This window comes from Myotis daubentonii, chromosome 3, assembly GCF_963259705.1.
Source record: "Myotis daubentonii chromosome 3, mMyoDau2.1, whole genome shotgun sequence".
Classification (NCBI taxonomy): domain Eukaryota; kingdom Metazoa; phylum Chordata; class Mammalia; order Chiroptera; family Vespertilionidae; genus Myotis; species Myotis daubentonii.
In genome coordinates this window covers 64,397,841-64,411,982 of record NC_081842.1, presented here as the reverse complement: position 1 = coordinate 64,411,982, position 14,142 = coordinate 64,397,841, and the positions used below count along the sequence as shown (strand labels likewise).

Here is a 14,142-nt window from a genome sequence, read left to right as displayed (position 1 = left end):
GGATAGCATGTCACATACTGGAAACAGTACTGACAGAAAGCAAATTCTTAGGAAATATTATGAAAGCAGTATAAAAGGACTGTGCAGAACCACACAGGACCATGGTCATGCCTTTAATATCCATTTGATTGAGAAAGTGCATGGTGAATTTATTTGTAATTCTTTAAATTTATTTATAATATTTATGATTCCTACAAATTTATAAATATTATGTCTACATTAGAAATGATGGCAATACAAATATGAGTTGGGCTCGCTTTCAATTCTATGTATAAATGTTTCTTAGAGTGCCTATGGTTTTGAGACTCTTTAATATTTTCCTGGCCCTCCAGGTATCTCGAACCACTGGACCATTGTGCCAGCTCAGAATTAGACCCAGCTTTGGGGGTAGCAACTCAGAGATCCCCAACTGTGGCTTGTTGTGCATGAGGCATGCAGAGTTTCGAAGCAGACCATGGCTCAGAAAAGAAACAAATGGTCTGTAGAAAGCCCTGGCCTGTTCTGGGAAGGCTAGAGAGTCAGGGCCCTTCACATATCCCAGAAAACCTAGAGCCAGCGGCGAAACCCACAGCTTTCCACTACTACAGCCACAAGTCAAGTAAGCGCCGAGCCTGACAGCTTGGGAAAATGACCCACTTCTTGCCGACTCAGACAAAAAGGCTTCACTTAGGCCTAGGGAAAGTGTCTCTAATAAGGCCATCTGTTAACCATGTCACCTGAGTCCCTCTCAGCAATTCTTCACTCCCTCCCTTCTCACCTCCCAGCCTAAAGCCAGCCATTAATGCAACAGGGACTGAGGAAAATGAAGCTGTTGGTCTCAGTAAATATTACTGAGCTTCACAAGAAATGCAGCCCCATTATTTAGGCTCCCAGGCCGGGCACATTTTGATCACATCCATTTAGCAGAGAGGTGAAGAGAGAAGGCAGGCCAGCTATGCAGAAGCTCTGTCATCCATCCCCTTGCTCAGACAAAGCCATCGTGGAGACAGCTCAGCCACAGTTCCAAAAGGTTTGAACCTAGAGCTCATAGGACATGGGAAATCACATAATCCCAGGGAGGAAGCTCTGGGCAAGTTTGGGGGTGTTGGAATTTATTCTCTGCTCTCCCATTGACTTGATCTGTATCATGCATAGAATCATTTAAACTTGTAGCAATGGTAAGCCATGTCTAAATGGTGACATTAATTTTTATTTCATCACATAGGTTACACGTACTTTTCATTAAGATGAAAGACCCATCTAACCCCTGGAAACAGGATTCTCATTTTGGGGAAATGACTGAACACTTTCAGGTCATCTGTGTTTGTCCTAACTAAAACAAACAAACAATATAATAATAATAGTAATAATTAATAATAATAATAATATTTTAATACCTGAATACTAACCCTAAGGTCTCAGAATATGCTTTCAATCAGAAATTACAAAAGTTAATATATTGAGCATACTTTTGAAATATTTAAGAAATTATATCAGTATTTTAATATTTGGAAATTAAAGGGAAAAAGGAAATTCAGAAATGAAAATATGTTATTAAAAGCCATACCCACCCCAGCCAGGTGGCTCAATTGGTTGGAGCATCATCCCTCACACCAAAAAAGTTGTGGGTTCAATCCCATGGTTGGGGTGAATACAAAAGGCAACCAATCAATGTTTCTCTCTCATATGAAAATCTCTCTCTCTCTCTCTCTCTCTCTCTCTCTCTCTCTCTCTCTATATATATATATATATATATATATATATATATACCTTTCTCTCTCTGAAATCAATGAACATTTCCTCAGTGAGGACTTAAAAAAGAAAAGCCACACCCATATGCTTGAGATTTGAAAGTATTTTGCCCAGGCTGAAGGATAAACCCTAAAGTTACTTGTAGGTTGTAGCTGAAAGTGACTCTCTGATAACCAAACTGATCATTAGTAACAAATGACATTGAACTCAGGAGAAAATTAACTCAACCTCTGTATCTGAGGTCAAAAAACAAACAAACAAACAAAAAGTAATAAAATAAAACCAATGAGGGAGATGTCAACAAACTTTTATGATCTAGTGATGCAGACATGGGAACAGAATAGAGGACTGTTTTTAATGTTCTCTCATCCTAGAGAAAAGTAAATCATCTGTTGATTTCCAAAACTATCCTTTCTCAAAATGGTTTCTTGAGAAAGCTGCCCACCCTGAAGGGATTGAAAGGTACTTCCAATAATTTCCTGAGGTTTATGAATTTCATTGGATGAGTGACTGGAGATATGACTGGGCCTCATTCCTCATACATATATTCATAGTAAAAAAAATTACCTGCCAAATCATAAAATTAAGGCTTTATAAAGTAAATCTTTAAAAATTGAATAAAAGTAAAAAATATATAATTTTAGAAATTATAAAGATAGCAAGCAAGAATTTCCTTCACACAAAGGCGTCATGATAGAGCTGGCAATTTGATCTTAATTGGTAGTTCTCTCCTCCCCGGTGAAACACCCTCCTAAAGAAAAATGGTTGATTGTGGTTGTGGGGACAGGGTAAAAATGCACCCACATTTCCACCCTCAGAGCAGCTCTGCTGGGCAAGGATAGGTAGATCCTTCAGCTCAGGTCTATTTTTTTTAACAGGCTGTGTTCAAGGGCTTCTTGACAAGGCAATCTGTCAAAAAGGAAGGAAGTGTTCTGAAATGAAGGCACTGACAATTGTGACCCAATAATGCAGTAGAAAGGGTCCACTTGTTATGGAAATCTCCAGTGGCAGTCTAGATAATGCGTTCAGTTTGTTCATTGTGGCACATTCCCAATTAGGCAGGCCTGGAACAGCCTTAGGAAAATTGTATGTAAGTAACTTTTTCCCCCTATAATTCACTATCCCTCTGTAAGTACATTCATTTTATCTGCTCCTCCTTCCATTAGTGCCAAGCCTTTATCTTTCTAAACCCCTAAAATAACTTTTTCCAACAGTTATTTATAATAGCAATCACCTCTATAAAATCCTCGCATACACAATTTATGTAAAGACCACCTCCATTCTGCTAACTTTCTAAAACATGAAGGACAGAATGTTAATGCTTAATGTAGTTCCCAATACATAAGAAGTATGCTATAGCTTTTTGTGGACTGTTGAATAAATAACCTTCACTAAAAATATAAATAGTATTCGATGCATAAGTCTGAAAGGATCTCATGTTTTCCCACGTGTCTGCTTTGATAAAGCATAATGGTCATTCAAACTTACAGGTCTGGTTTGTTTTTAAGGCAATTCCATGCCTTTTGTGCATAAAAAACAGGTGATCAATAACTAGTTTTTAAAAAGATTTTGATAAATAAATGTTTGGATGGACAGCTGATATCACTGTAGGGAGAAAACTGACAGTTCAGCAGTAGCTGTCTCCACTGTTTCCATTAGGAAAGATATACAAGATGGTAAGGGCTAGTCTACAAGAGAGTCATTCATATATTTGTCAGTATACCCAATAAACACACGATTTTTCTCAGAGAGTCTAGAATTCTAAAGTATTTGAAAATTTGGTTGCTGTCTGTGGTCCTAAGTTCTAAATTACATATATCCTGAGTGTATTTTTACTTTTGCTTTCATGAACTCTGGAATTAATGTGTGCCCATGAACACTGAGAAATGAAACAACTAGAGAAGCCTCCTCAATCTCATGCAAATGCCTGGCTTCTTGAAAGAGGGTATATACTAACTGAAATGTTAAGTTGTATCTGACTTGAATTAAGCACACTACAGAAGTCATGCCTTCTGGAGAACATAATTAGGAGAAATAGAGATTTTAAGAATATTGCCATATGTCATTAAAGTTTGGAAAATAAATGGAAGTCATGCACTGTATTGCTTATTTCGAGTTAAAAATAATTAAGAAGCAGATTTTAAAAGAACTGGCCAACTTGACACCAAAGAATTAAATGTGGGTCTATAAATACACAAATTCTGACATGTAGGCATAACATAAGTAATTCCTAATGGATTTTTTTCTTTTTAGTTATTTATTTCTTAATCTGTAATTTAATGTCCATTTATGTCTGAGATAGAACAGAACTACAAAAATAAAAACTATTTGACTCTCCTTGAATTTCAGGAGCACAGAATTACTCCATACTGGTAAAAATTATGTCAACAGATATCCAGCAACATCTCAGTGATTCACGGTATCTTCATGATCTGAAAATAGCCCAGAGTAAATGCTTGTGAAGTGTACTGAGAGGTTAATCAAAAACGTTACAGTCACTAACCCTGCGAGCGAATAATCTGTATGGGCAGACTGGCACGAGTGTATCCAGAGCACAACAGATTTAACGACTGGATGCTCAGAGCAATCTTTTACATGGAGTGTACTATTTGGGTGGTTATCTCTTATATCATGGTGAAGAGCAAGTGTGAACTGATGGAAGTGTTAAAACAGCCAGAGGAATTTAAGGGATGGCATTACTTGAAGGTGGGTGAAGGGGCAGTAAATTACTGGCTGAGTAATACCTATAAAGGAGTGAGATAAAGGGGCAAAACAGGGATAAAACTTCCCCAAAATAATCATGAACAGATCATAAGTGATTTTTACCTTACTGACTGGGGCACGGTTAATAATGTCTATGTTCTCTTACTGGCTATGCTAGCTCAGCCTGGTCTGCTGGATGTTCTATGTAGTTCAACAAATACACTGAGCTACTGGTATGTGCCATATCCTGAGCACTTGAAGACCAATAAGAGACAAACGTTGCCTCAAGAATCAGAAATTAATTGCAAAGAAGCAGACAGGTAAACAGTTTAATCCAATATACTTATAATCATAGAAAAACAGATAAGATGTAGGAGTAGATAGAGGAAGGGTTAAGTAATGATGTGGGACCTAGGGTTGAAAGGAAAGTTCATAGTAGGGAGATTTCTCTTAACAGGTGAAAGCCACTTGGACATTAGGATATGAAGAAAACAATATCACAGACTAAAGAAACTACAGGGGAAATATGGAGTCTCTGAAGAAATAAGTTAGCCACATTTTTGAAGTTCAGGTTATGAGAGGAGTGTGGAGATGGGAAAGGAAACTGGGCAGAGAGGCATGGGTCAGTATGATATTCTTGTAATAATCCAAAATAAATACAAAACAAAGGCTTTTAAGAAGGTGAATAAGGAGGTTAGATGTAGGTTTTAGAAGGAGTTCTCAACTGCAATTAGAGGAAATGAACTTTGATGTAAGTCTGGGGTATGGAGAACATTGGGAAATTTTGAGTAATAGCCCTGGTGATTGCTGACAAGGACCTAATCTAAGGCAATGGTGTTGAAGATACCTAAATGGGATATGAATATGATGCTGAAGTAGAATGAACATAAATTTATGTTAGGATGTTATTAGTGGGAAAGTTAGATAATATAAAGCAACGAACAAAATGTCCTTTTTCTGTTTCTAAGTTATTTCCTCCTGGAGAAGAGTCAGCAGAAAGTCACAAGCTGAGTAATAGAGGGGTATCAGGAAGAGGAGGTAAAGTACTCAACAGGTGTTCTTGTTTTTTAAAAATGTTTTTTTATTGATTTTAGAGAGAGAGGAGGGTGAAGGAGAGAAAAAGAGAATAATCGATGAGAAAAAGGAACATTAATCAGCTGCTTGCTGTACTCCCCCTACTGGGGATTGAGCCCACAACCAGGTCACATGCCCTGACTGGGAATCAAACAGGCAACCCTTCAGTGCATGAGAGGATGCCCAAGCAACTGAGCCACACTGGCCATGGCTTGACCTAAGGTGCTTTTGTCACCAAAAAGGTACCAGATATCTACAACATATTTGATATTTGGGGAATATCATTTGTCTTTTAGGGAAAGATCAACTATAGAACAACCTACTTTTGCTTATGTCCCCAGTGTGCCTCCCTATTTCTATGGTAGGGCCAAAGAATTACAGATGCTGGCACAGCCTTGTGCATAACTAAACTATAGTTCCCTCATAACATATCCCAATTATACTCACAGTATTTATTGTAACAGCAGACAGATTTTATTCCAGTTCTACATCTTTCACATAAATGATTCATAAAAAATAAAAAACATACTTGGGGTAAGAAAAGAAGTGAGAGAAAGAAGACAGTTCTAAACTATCTATAGTTCTAAAATCTAGGACCATGCCATTGTATGATCTGCCCTGTGCAAACTCATTTCATCTTGGATAAAGAAGTCCTAGAAAACTCCAAAGCCTGAGCCAAGATGCCCTTAAATTAAAAAGAATCTGTCTCAAATACAATATAGTCTCATTTCCCATTTTCTTCCAATTCTTCATTTCCTTCAGGTTGAAATAATGTATGGACCAGTTCCCAGAAAAAAAAAAAAGAAAAGAGAGAGAGAAGAAGAAGAAGAGTTGGGAGAGAAAAAAATAACATTGATATGAAAGTGCAGATGTCAAAACCCAATGAAACAAATACCTCTTAATTTCACAAAAAATAATTATATTACTTATATTCATCACAGTTCTGTATATATTCTAAAAGTGCCCTCGTAAGACCCACTTTGTAATAGGATATTAAAAAATGAAATTATCTCACCTAGTAAATGCAACAGAAAAAAATAGCTTTCTAGGAGAAAGTAGGTATAGTTTGAAGTAAAAACAAAAAAGAAAATTTTTCTCATCTCTCAGCTTGAGGGATACTGAACTTTTTCTTAACAATATTATCTCTCTGTCTCTCATATTGAGCTTATTTCTTTAGTATTTTAAAACAACATATTCATTTTTTCCTTCAGTCAATATTTTCTGCTGTTGTTGTTGTTTATAGATTGTTATTGATTTCAGAGAGGAAGAGAGAGAGATAGAACTATCAATGATAAGAGAATCAGTTGCCTCCTGCATGCCCCCTACTGGGGATCAAGCCCACAACCCAAGCATATGCCCTTGACTGGAATTGAACCCAGGACCCTTCTGTCTATCCATTGAGCCAAACCAGCCAGGGCTTTTCAGTCAATATTTTGAGTTTGCATTCTGTGCCCAGCACATGAGTAAGTTTCCATACTAGGCCATTAGCTCCTTTTGAGTGACATTTATCTCCCTATCTATCTATCTATCTATCTATCTATCTATCTATCTATCTATCTATTATTTACTCATTCATTCATTCATTCATTCATTCATTCCATTCCATTCAACCAGCATTTATTGAAAGACTATCATGTACCAAGAATTATGCCAGATCCTGAAGAAACAATGGTATGTGAATGTAGGTTTAGTCCTTGCCCTCAAGCCTTTGAAGCCTGACCCAGAGGGGAAGGGCGGTGAAGTGAAGGCATTATCCTTAGACCAAAGGTGGCACGCCACACCTTTCCTTCTCCCTCTTTTGCAACTGGAGGTTTATGGTTGAGGGATGAATCAAGGTATAGTCAGATTATAATGTTTAAAGTTAGGAAGTGGAAAATGTTCCCAGAAACAAAAATCTACAAGGAAAGTCATTTTCTGAGAGTTGGGGAGGCCATGGTCAGGACCTTTTATTTATGTATGTGTTCTTGGCAACATGTAGCACAATAGTTAGCACATACCTAGTACTCCTGAAATGTATATTGTATAGTTATTTCCATGGGAATAAAGAAATGAAGGATTGAAGGGATGATTCTGTTGCACTTGGACTTAAGACATCCTGACTGGTAAAAAGTTAGTGAGGGCTGCATAAGTATCCTTCAAAGTCGATATTTCTGGTTATATAACCTAGGCTTTGTGGAAGAAATGTCCAGAAGATTCTTCTGTCCAGACCTCATAACTGCAGGGAAATGAAATGAGTTGGAGAAGAGAACTATAAAACAAAAGTTATAATGTACAATAGCAAGAGCATTATTTTCTGTAACTCTCTTGCTCCATTTTCTGAAAGTAGGCACATTTTGAGTAAAAAGAGGTTTTATGTCCCAGCAATAAAGAGATATAACTATAAAAATATATGTCTTATCAGCAGGCATGTCTCTAAATAGAATGTTTTACCAAGTTTCCCATAAGGCATCGGAGGCCCTTTAAATTATAGGGTATATGAGCTTCCCCGCAGGGCAGCCTTTGAATGAAAGCTCATTGACAATCTGAAGCAGAAGTGGGAAATGAACCTTTTTGGAAATGAAGGAGGTGTGTTCTTTGCTCAGCATTTCTGGGTTTCTTCCTAAAGATGGATGCCATCACCAAAAGGAAAAAGAGATGTGTAATCAGTATAGTCTAGTGAAGCTTAATAACTTAAACTGCATTCATTTGGGGGAGAGGGGGGAATTCGCACATCTTTACCTAAAGATGAAAAAAAAAAATTATTACATTGCACATTTCTCTCTGCTAAGTAAGACTTAGGGCAAAGCAATAAAAAATTGCCAGCACTCATTTAAGTGGACAGAGTGATGTGATAAATAATATGGAAAAGCAGATAATCCAAAGATTACCTCTATTTGGGTTTGTAATTGTATTTTAAGCTGATTTACTTTCTTAATTATATTTTTTCATAGGTTAATATTAAATCTAATCTGTAATCCTTTAGAACATACTAACTGGGAAGCAGAGGCCTAGAAATACCCAGGCCTTCAGAAGCAACCAACTGGTTTGTGCAATACCTGAGGGATAATTCCCAAAGGGAAAAAATAATCCAAAATAGAGTGCATTTAGTATGTGCTCTAGCCTTCAAGGACTGCTCTTACTCTTGGAGACAGTACCAAGAAAATCTCACGGGCCTTTTTCCCTTAGGCTGGGCCTGAGAAGAAAATCCTGATTCACAAAACAGGTCATGCATTGTTATTCAAAATAGTAAAAACTTGGAGGCAACTTAATGTCCAACAATAAAGGACTAGTTAAACAAATTGTAATACATCAATAAGATGGGTTCTTGTACTATTAAAAGAGCATTTATAGAGAATTTTAATGACTTGGGAAACTGCTTATGATATACCATAAAAGGGAAGGAAAATCAGGTTATAAAATTAACTATTTAGTATTATCACCACTATGTGGTTAAAAGCACAATTGCAAGAATGTGGCTGTATACACTGGCGTCCTTACAGTACCCTGATTAGATATGTGACCTAGAGTACATTACTTCACTTGTCTGAGTCTCAGTTCCTTTATTTGTGAAGTACAGATAACACTACCTATCTCAATGTGTTGTTATAGGATGAAGATATGTTTAATGTATTTATAAAAATGCTTGGAACATAGCAAGTACCATAATAATACTATTTATATTTGTTTTAAATCAACATATCTTTGCTCATGCTCTTTATTCTACTTAGCTCCCACTTTCCCTTGGACGCCCCGCTCACAGGTAACCTCCATAGAGTATGAAGCTTTTTCTCATGACAGAATTAACCACCCCTGCCTTTTCACTGTCAGAACACTTTATAGTAAACTATCATAGCATCTGTACCACGGGCTGGCAATCAGTGTGTCTCTTTCCCCATGAAAGTGAGGGCCTCTCAAGGTTAGGAACAGGTCTTGCTCTTTCTGTACCCCCACCTCCTACGAAGTGCTTGGCATATGAGAAGTGCTAAGTCCATGTTGGATGAATAAATGAACAAATGAATGAATACATGAATGCTGTTTTCCATGAGTGAAGCATAGCGGAAGAAAAGACAAGGCAGCCGTTTCTTTCCCTGTGATTTCCAAAGGCTCAGGTGTACTTCTTTCAACTGGAGGAAAAATGAGGAATATTTGCCGTCATTCACGACTCCAAATCCTCAACATTTCTATTCTCCTGCTATTGTTGCCTTTCCTAATAAACACTTGTCCTGAGAATTGAACAGGGTGGTAAAACAGAAACAAAAATAAATTTAGGAACTAAAAGCCCAGTTTCTATTGCTGACACTCAAACCATATGACTTAGAACACATAAGTTAACCACTTTGAACACGTAAAAAACAGATGATAATATGCATCCTGTCTCCATCCACTTTGAAAGGTTATTTTAAGTGACAGAGAATGCATGTGAGAGCATTTCAGAACGGCAGCATACAAATATAAGATATCATCATTAGTTACTTTGCCGGTAAAGCTTTGCTTATTCAGAAGTTGACATTTAATATCAGATATTTTACAAATTTGCAAGAGCCTATAATTCTTTGACAAGATTAAGGACAACCTTTCAATATTCCCTTTGCCTCATTTTACAGAGAAGTTGTTGAAAAGATGGAGAAGATTAAAATTGTTAAATAGAGTTCCTATGGAACACACTGAAAATGAGGACTGTAATTCACATTAATATTTAAATATACAAACATTCTTCCTTGTTCTGTTTACAAAGCATTAATTAGCAATTACATTAAAATGCCCACATGATTCCTATTTGGTTGACAAAATGAGACACAGCTAGGTCTGAAGGTATTATTACAGATTTAGCAAGGATGGTCTGGCAAAGGAATTGAGAATTACTTTCTAAGCCAGATCTGCCCAATAAAACTGCCTGTGATCATGGCACTGCTTAAAAATCTGCACTGCTTCAGTATGATAGCCACTCACCATATGTGGCTTTTTATTATTTGAAATGTGCTCTGTATGACTAAGGAACTTAATTTTAATTTAACTTAATTTTAATTAACTTTAAATAGCTATTTCTGAATAGTGGCTACTTACTATATTAAATAGCATAGTCTTAACCAGTCACTGTATTTAGCCTGATGACTTGCTCATTAGGCAAATGAACACTTAAAAAAGAATGACAATTTATTATTTTATAATGTGAGAGAAAACTCCCACGCACTGTCAGTGTGAGCAACGTCTTTTTTCCATTAGATGAACATTGTGATCCAAATTGGTTTAGGAGGCACAGAATCAAAACAAATGTTTACTGGCATTTGGTTACAATAACGTGGACAACAGGAAAAACTGACCTTATTGCTAGAATACTGAGTCCACCAGCCAAAACCTTCCTTGGATACTGTTTGGACAGGCATGGCTCCCCTTGCTTTGGTGTCTCTCCTTTCTGTGGCCAACCCCCTTTCTGATCGACAAGTCCTTCCTTTCTCTTTTTCTCCAAACTCACACTTCTTACACACTGACAGAGAGAAAAGTCTCTGGCTGTGCTTCCCCATAACTCTCAGTCCTACACACAGATCTTCCCTTTTATCCACCAGAGAAACACTTGGAAGGCACAGAGGGGGGAAATATTTATTTTAACCCTTCTGATAAGGAAAGATCTCAACCTGTCTGGGAACAGCCATTCCTTCTTTTCCTTCAGACATACTGTCAAGAGCATCTTAAGCTCAGACTATAAATCATGTAAAATATCTTTATCTTTTCTAGGCAGTTTTTCACCAATATTATAATCAAGGACAAGAGAGATCACAAAATTCCAGCAATGCAAGTCCTCGCAATAGCAGTGGGAGTGAAACTTTTAGCTACTGTAACTGCTCTCTCAGAACTCAACCAGGTTCTGGGAGGGAATCACTCTTAGCCAAGATAAGGTCCTTGGAGTCCCAATTTGGTATGTGGGTGATTCTGATATTCATTAAAGTGACAAGCTGGCAGAGAGAGGCAGAGACAACCTTCGCCCACTCATCAGCTGTCCAGTTGAGAAATGCTCTGAACTATGTCAATCCTCTAGGCTTCCTGTACATACAGCTTTTCAGACATAAGCTTGAAATCTGCCCAGCAAGATTTAACTTACTCAAGAGCTGGCCTTTGAAGTAGAGATTCTATAGTTACTGAATTATAAAGAAGTTTCCCAATTGGAAAGAAAAAAAAATGTCTCAAGATAATTGAGTATTGATGATGATGGCCCGAGATCTTAATTTCATGGATTTTCACAACTTTGAGTTTACTTAGTCCAACTCCCTCATTACACAGGAAATTTGGGACCAGAGAGGTAAAGTAACTTGACCAAAAACATACAAATAGTGTCTAAGCAAAAATGTTGAAAAATATAACAACATGATTATTATTATTTTTTTATTTTCAATCATATGATAACTAGATTACTAGAGTCAGTAAACTGGAAGGTTAGAAGATCAAATCATTGTAGTGAAGTACTCAGTACAAGTGCCCTTTAAAACCTAAGATCTATTCAACCTATTAAGGGTTACAGATAATCATTTATAGAATTAGTAAGTGCAAATCTAAAGCTACTGACAACTATTTTCTAGAAATTTGATATGATATCTAAGACTTAGATAACCGTGGAAATTGCAAAGTCAGCTAAACAACCTCAAACATCCTTCCCCAGTTTCCACTCCCTCAGGTAGGATCTATGTTACCCCTCTCATAGAAGGGATACATATATTACTGTGGCTATTGAGGATAACACAGTAGTTGTTCTCAAAGTTAGCTGGGCTTTGGAATCAATGAAGATTTTCAATTTGTGTGTGTATTGTTGTTGTTGTTGTTTTCATTTAAAATTATAGATTCCTTGGTTATAACCCAAAGTTTCTTGGTTGCAGTTTGGAATCTATATTTTTAATAAATTCCCCAAGTGATTCAGGTGCATCAGTTCAGAATTACTATTTGGAATATTCAATGCCAGTTACACTGATAGACTTTTCATCCACTAAATTTTAAAGTAAAGAAGAGGCTTAATTATATTCCCTTTGGGGGTTGGGATGCGGTGCCTGGCTTCAACCCTATTCCTTGCATAATGATCTGTACAATGACTTAGAACCAGAGACTTCTCAGTTTGAATTTCAGCTCTGCCACCAGTAACTATATGACCTTGAACAAATTGCAAAACTTCTGTGAGCCCCAGTTGCTTGTGTAACTGTACATACATCAAAGGTTGTTATAAAATACAAATAAGGTGATGTGCCAAGCAGGCAAACCATGACAATATGAGTTTTTATATATGGTACCTATTACTAGTAGTTGTGCTAGTAGAGAGAGTGGTATTAGCAGTAACAGCAATGGTTGTAGTAGTATTAATAGTACTGCTTAAAAAACACCTTTGATTTTTAACTAAAAAAGAAACAATCTATTTCAATAATCTGGAAGAAATAAGGCTCTGAGCAACAACTAATGCCTATGTGAGGAGTAAATGGTGCCAAGTCATTTAATTTTCATCTCAGCTAGAGTAGCAAGCCATGCAGAAAAGGGGAAGCAACAGATGTAATCTATCAATCAATAATGTTTTTGATTCAGTTCCATTTGGCATTACCATCAATAAGCAGATAAAAAGTGATCTAGGTTTGTGCATTTACAACCCTTTTGCTTCATCACACTAAATCACCCTCTACATTCCCATTTCTCTCTCATCACCAACCCTTCTCCAAAAAAGGCAAAAATTTAAAAAAAGAAAAAAAAAGCACCAGATCTTGAAGGATGTATCTACACAGGGGTTGGGTACAGATGGCAATAAAGGGAGAAGAGTTTTTTGAAAAAGTTTTTTGAAATGTTGGGTCAGCAACCCTGATGGTCTCTGGACTTTCATTTGACCTCTCTAGAGGATATGACATAAAAGCCAAGCATTAATTTCTAAGACCCAGTCAGCTATTCTGTAGCACCAAAAATGACTGCTGGTGGCCTTTACAAACCTCCTGACAACGCTCACCTCCTTCTCTTTCCTTCTTTTCCACTCATAGTCCTTTATTTGCTCCCTCTCTCTCCTCATTGCATTTTTTTCATAATTCATTTTGTTTTTCCTTTTTTGTGTTTTTCTTCCATTTGCTACACCATTTAACCTATCTGCAATTCTCACAAGCATTTCTTGCGCACCCCAGAGCAGACAAGGCTTAGCAGCTACTTATAATCCTCACAAAGAGAGGGATGGGTCTCTGGGCTCAAACATACCAGTGGATTCCTTTCAGCTACCCGAGGTCAGATGGAGAGATAAAAGAAACCACAACTATACCATAATAAATGAAAAATAAAATTTTTTAGTTAAGTGATCTAAAAAGAGAACTCAATGTGTGTCTTTGCAAGTGTGTGTGTGTGTGTGTGTGTGCGTGCGTATGTGTGTGTGTGTGTGTGTATGTGTCTTCTGATCTGTAGGCACACACCTAACTCACAGAATACATGCATTTCACTCATGTTATTGTTACTAAACAAAATTGTCTCCAAAATGTGATTTCTCACCTTTTTCAGTGAAGATAGTCTTGGTCAACATCAGGGACTCAGTAACAAAAGTACAGATTCTGAACTCTTTGGAAGAAAAAGATATTCTAGTGAGGACTCTGTTGTTAAACTGACATTGTGTTTGTTGTTTGTTTGTTTTTTGTTTGTTTGTTTTGCTTTGCTTTT

The 14,142-nt window shown here is 37.0% G+C and overlaps 1 protein-coding gene across 2 annotated transcripts in view; it reads right to left on the bottom strand.

Moving 5' to 3' along the window:
• Positions 1 to 14,142, bottom strand: part of LSAMP (limbic system associated membrane protein) — a 651,671-nt gene that overhangs the window by 516,051 nt on the left and 121,478 nt on the right. The window lies entirely within an intron of this gene.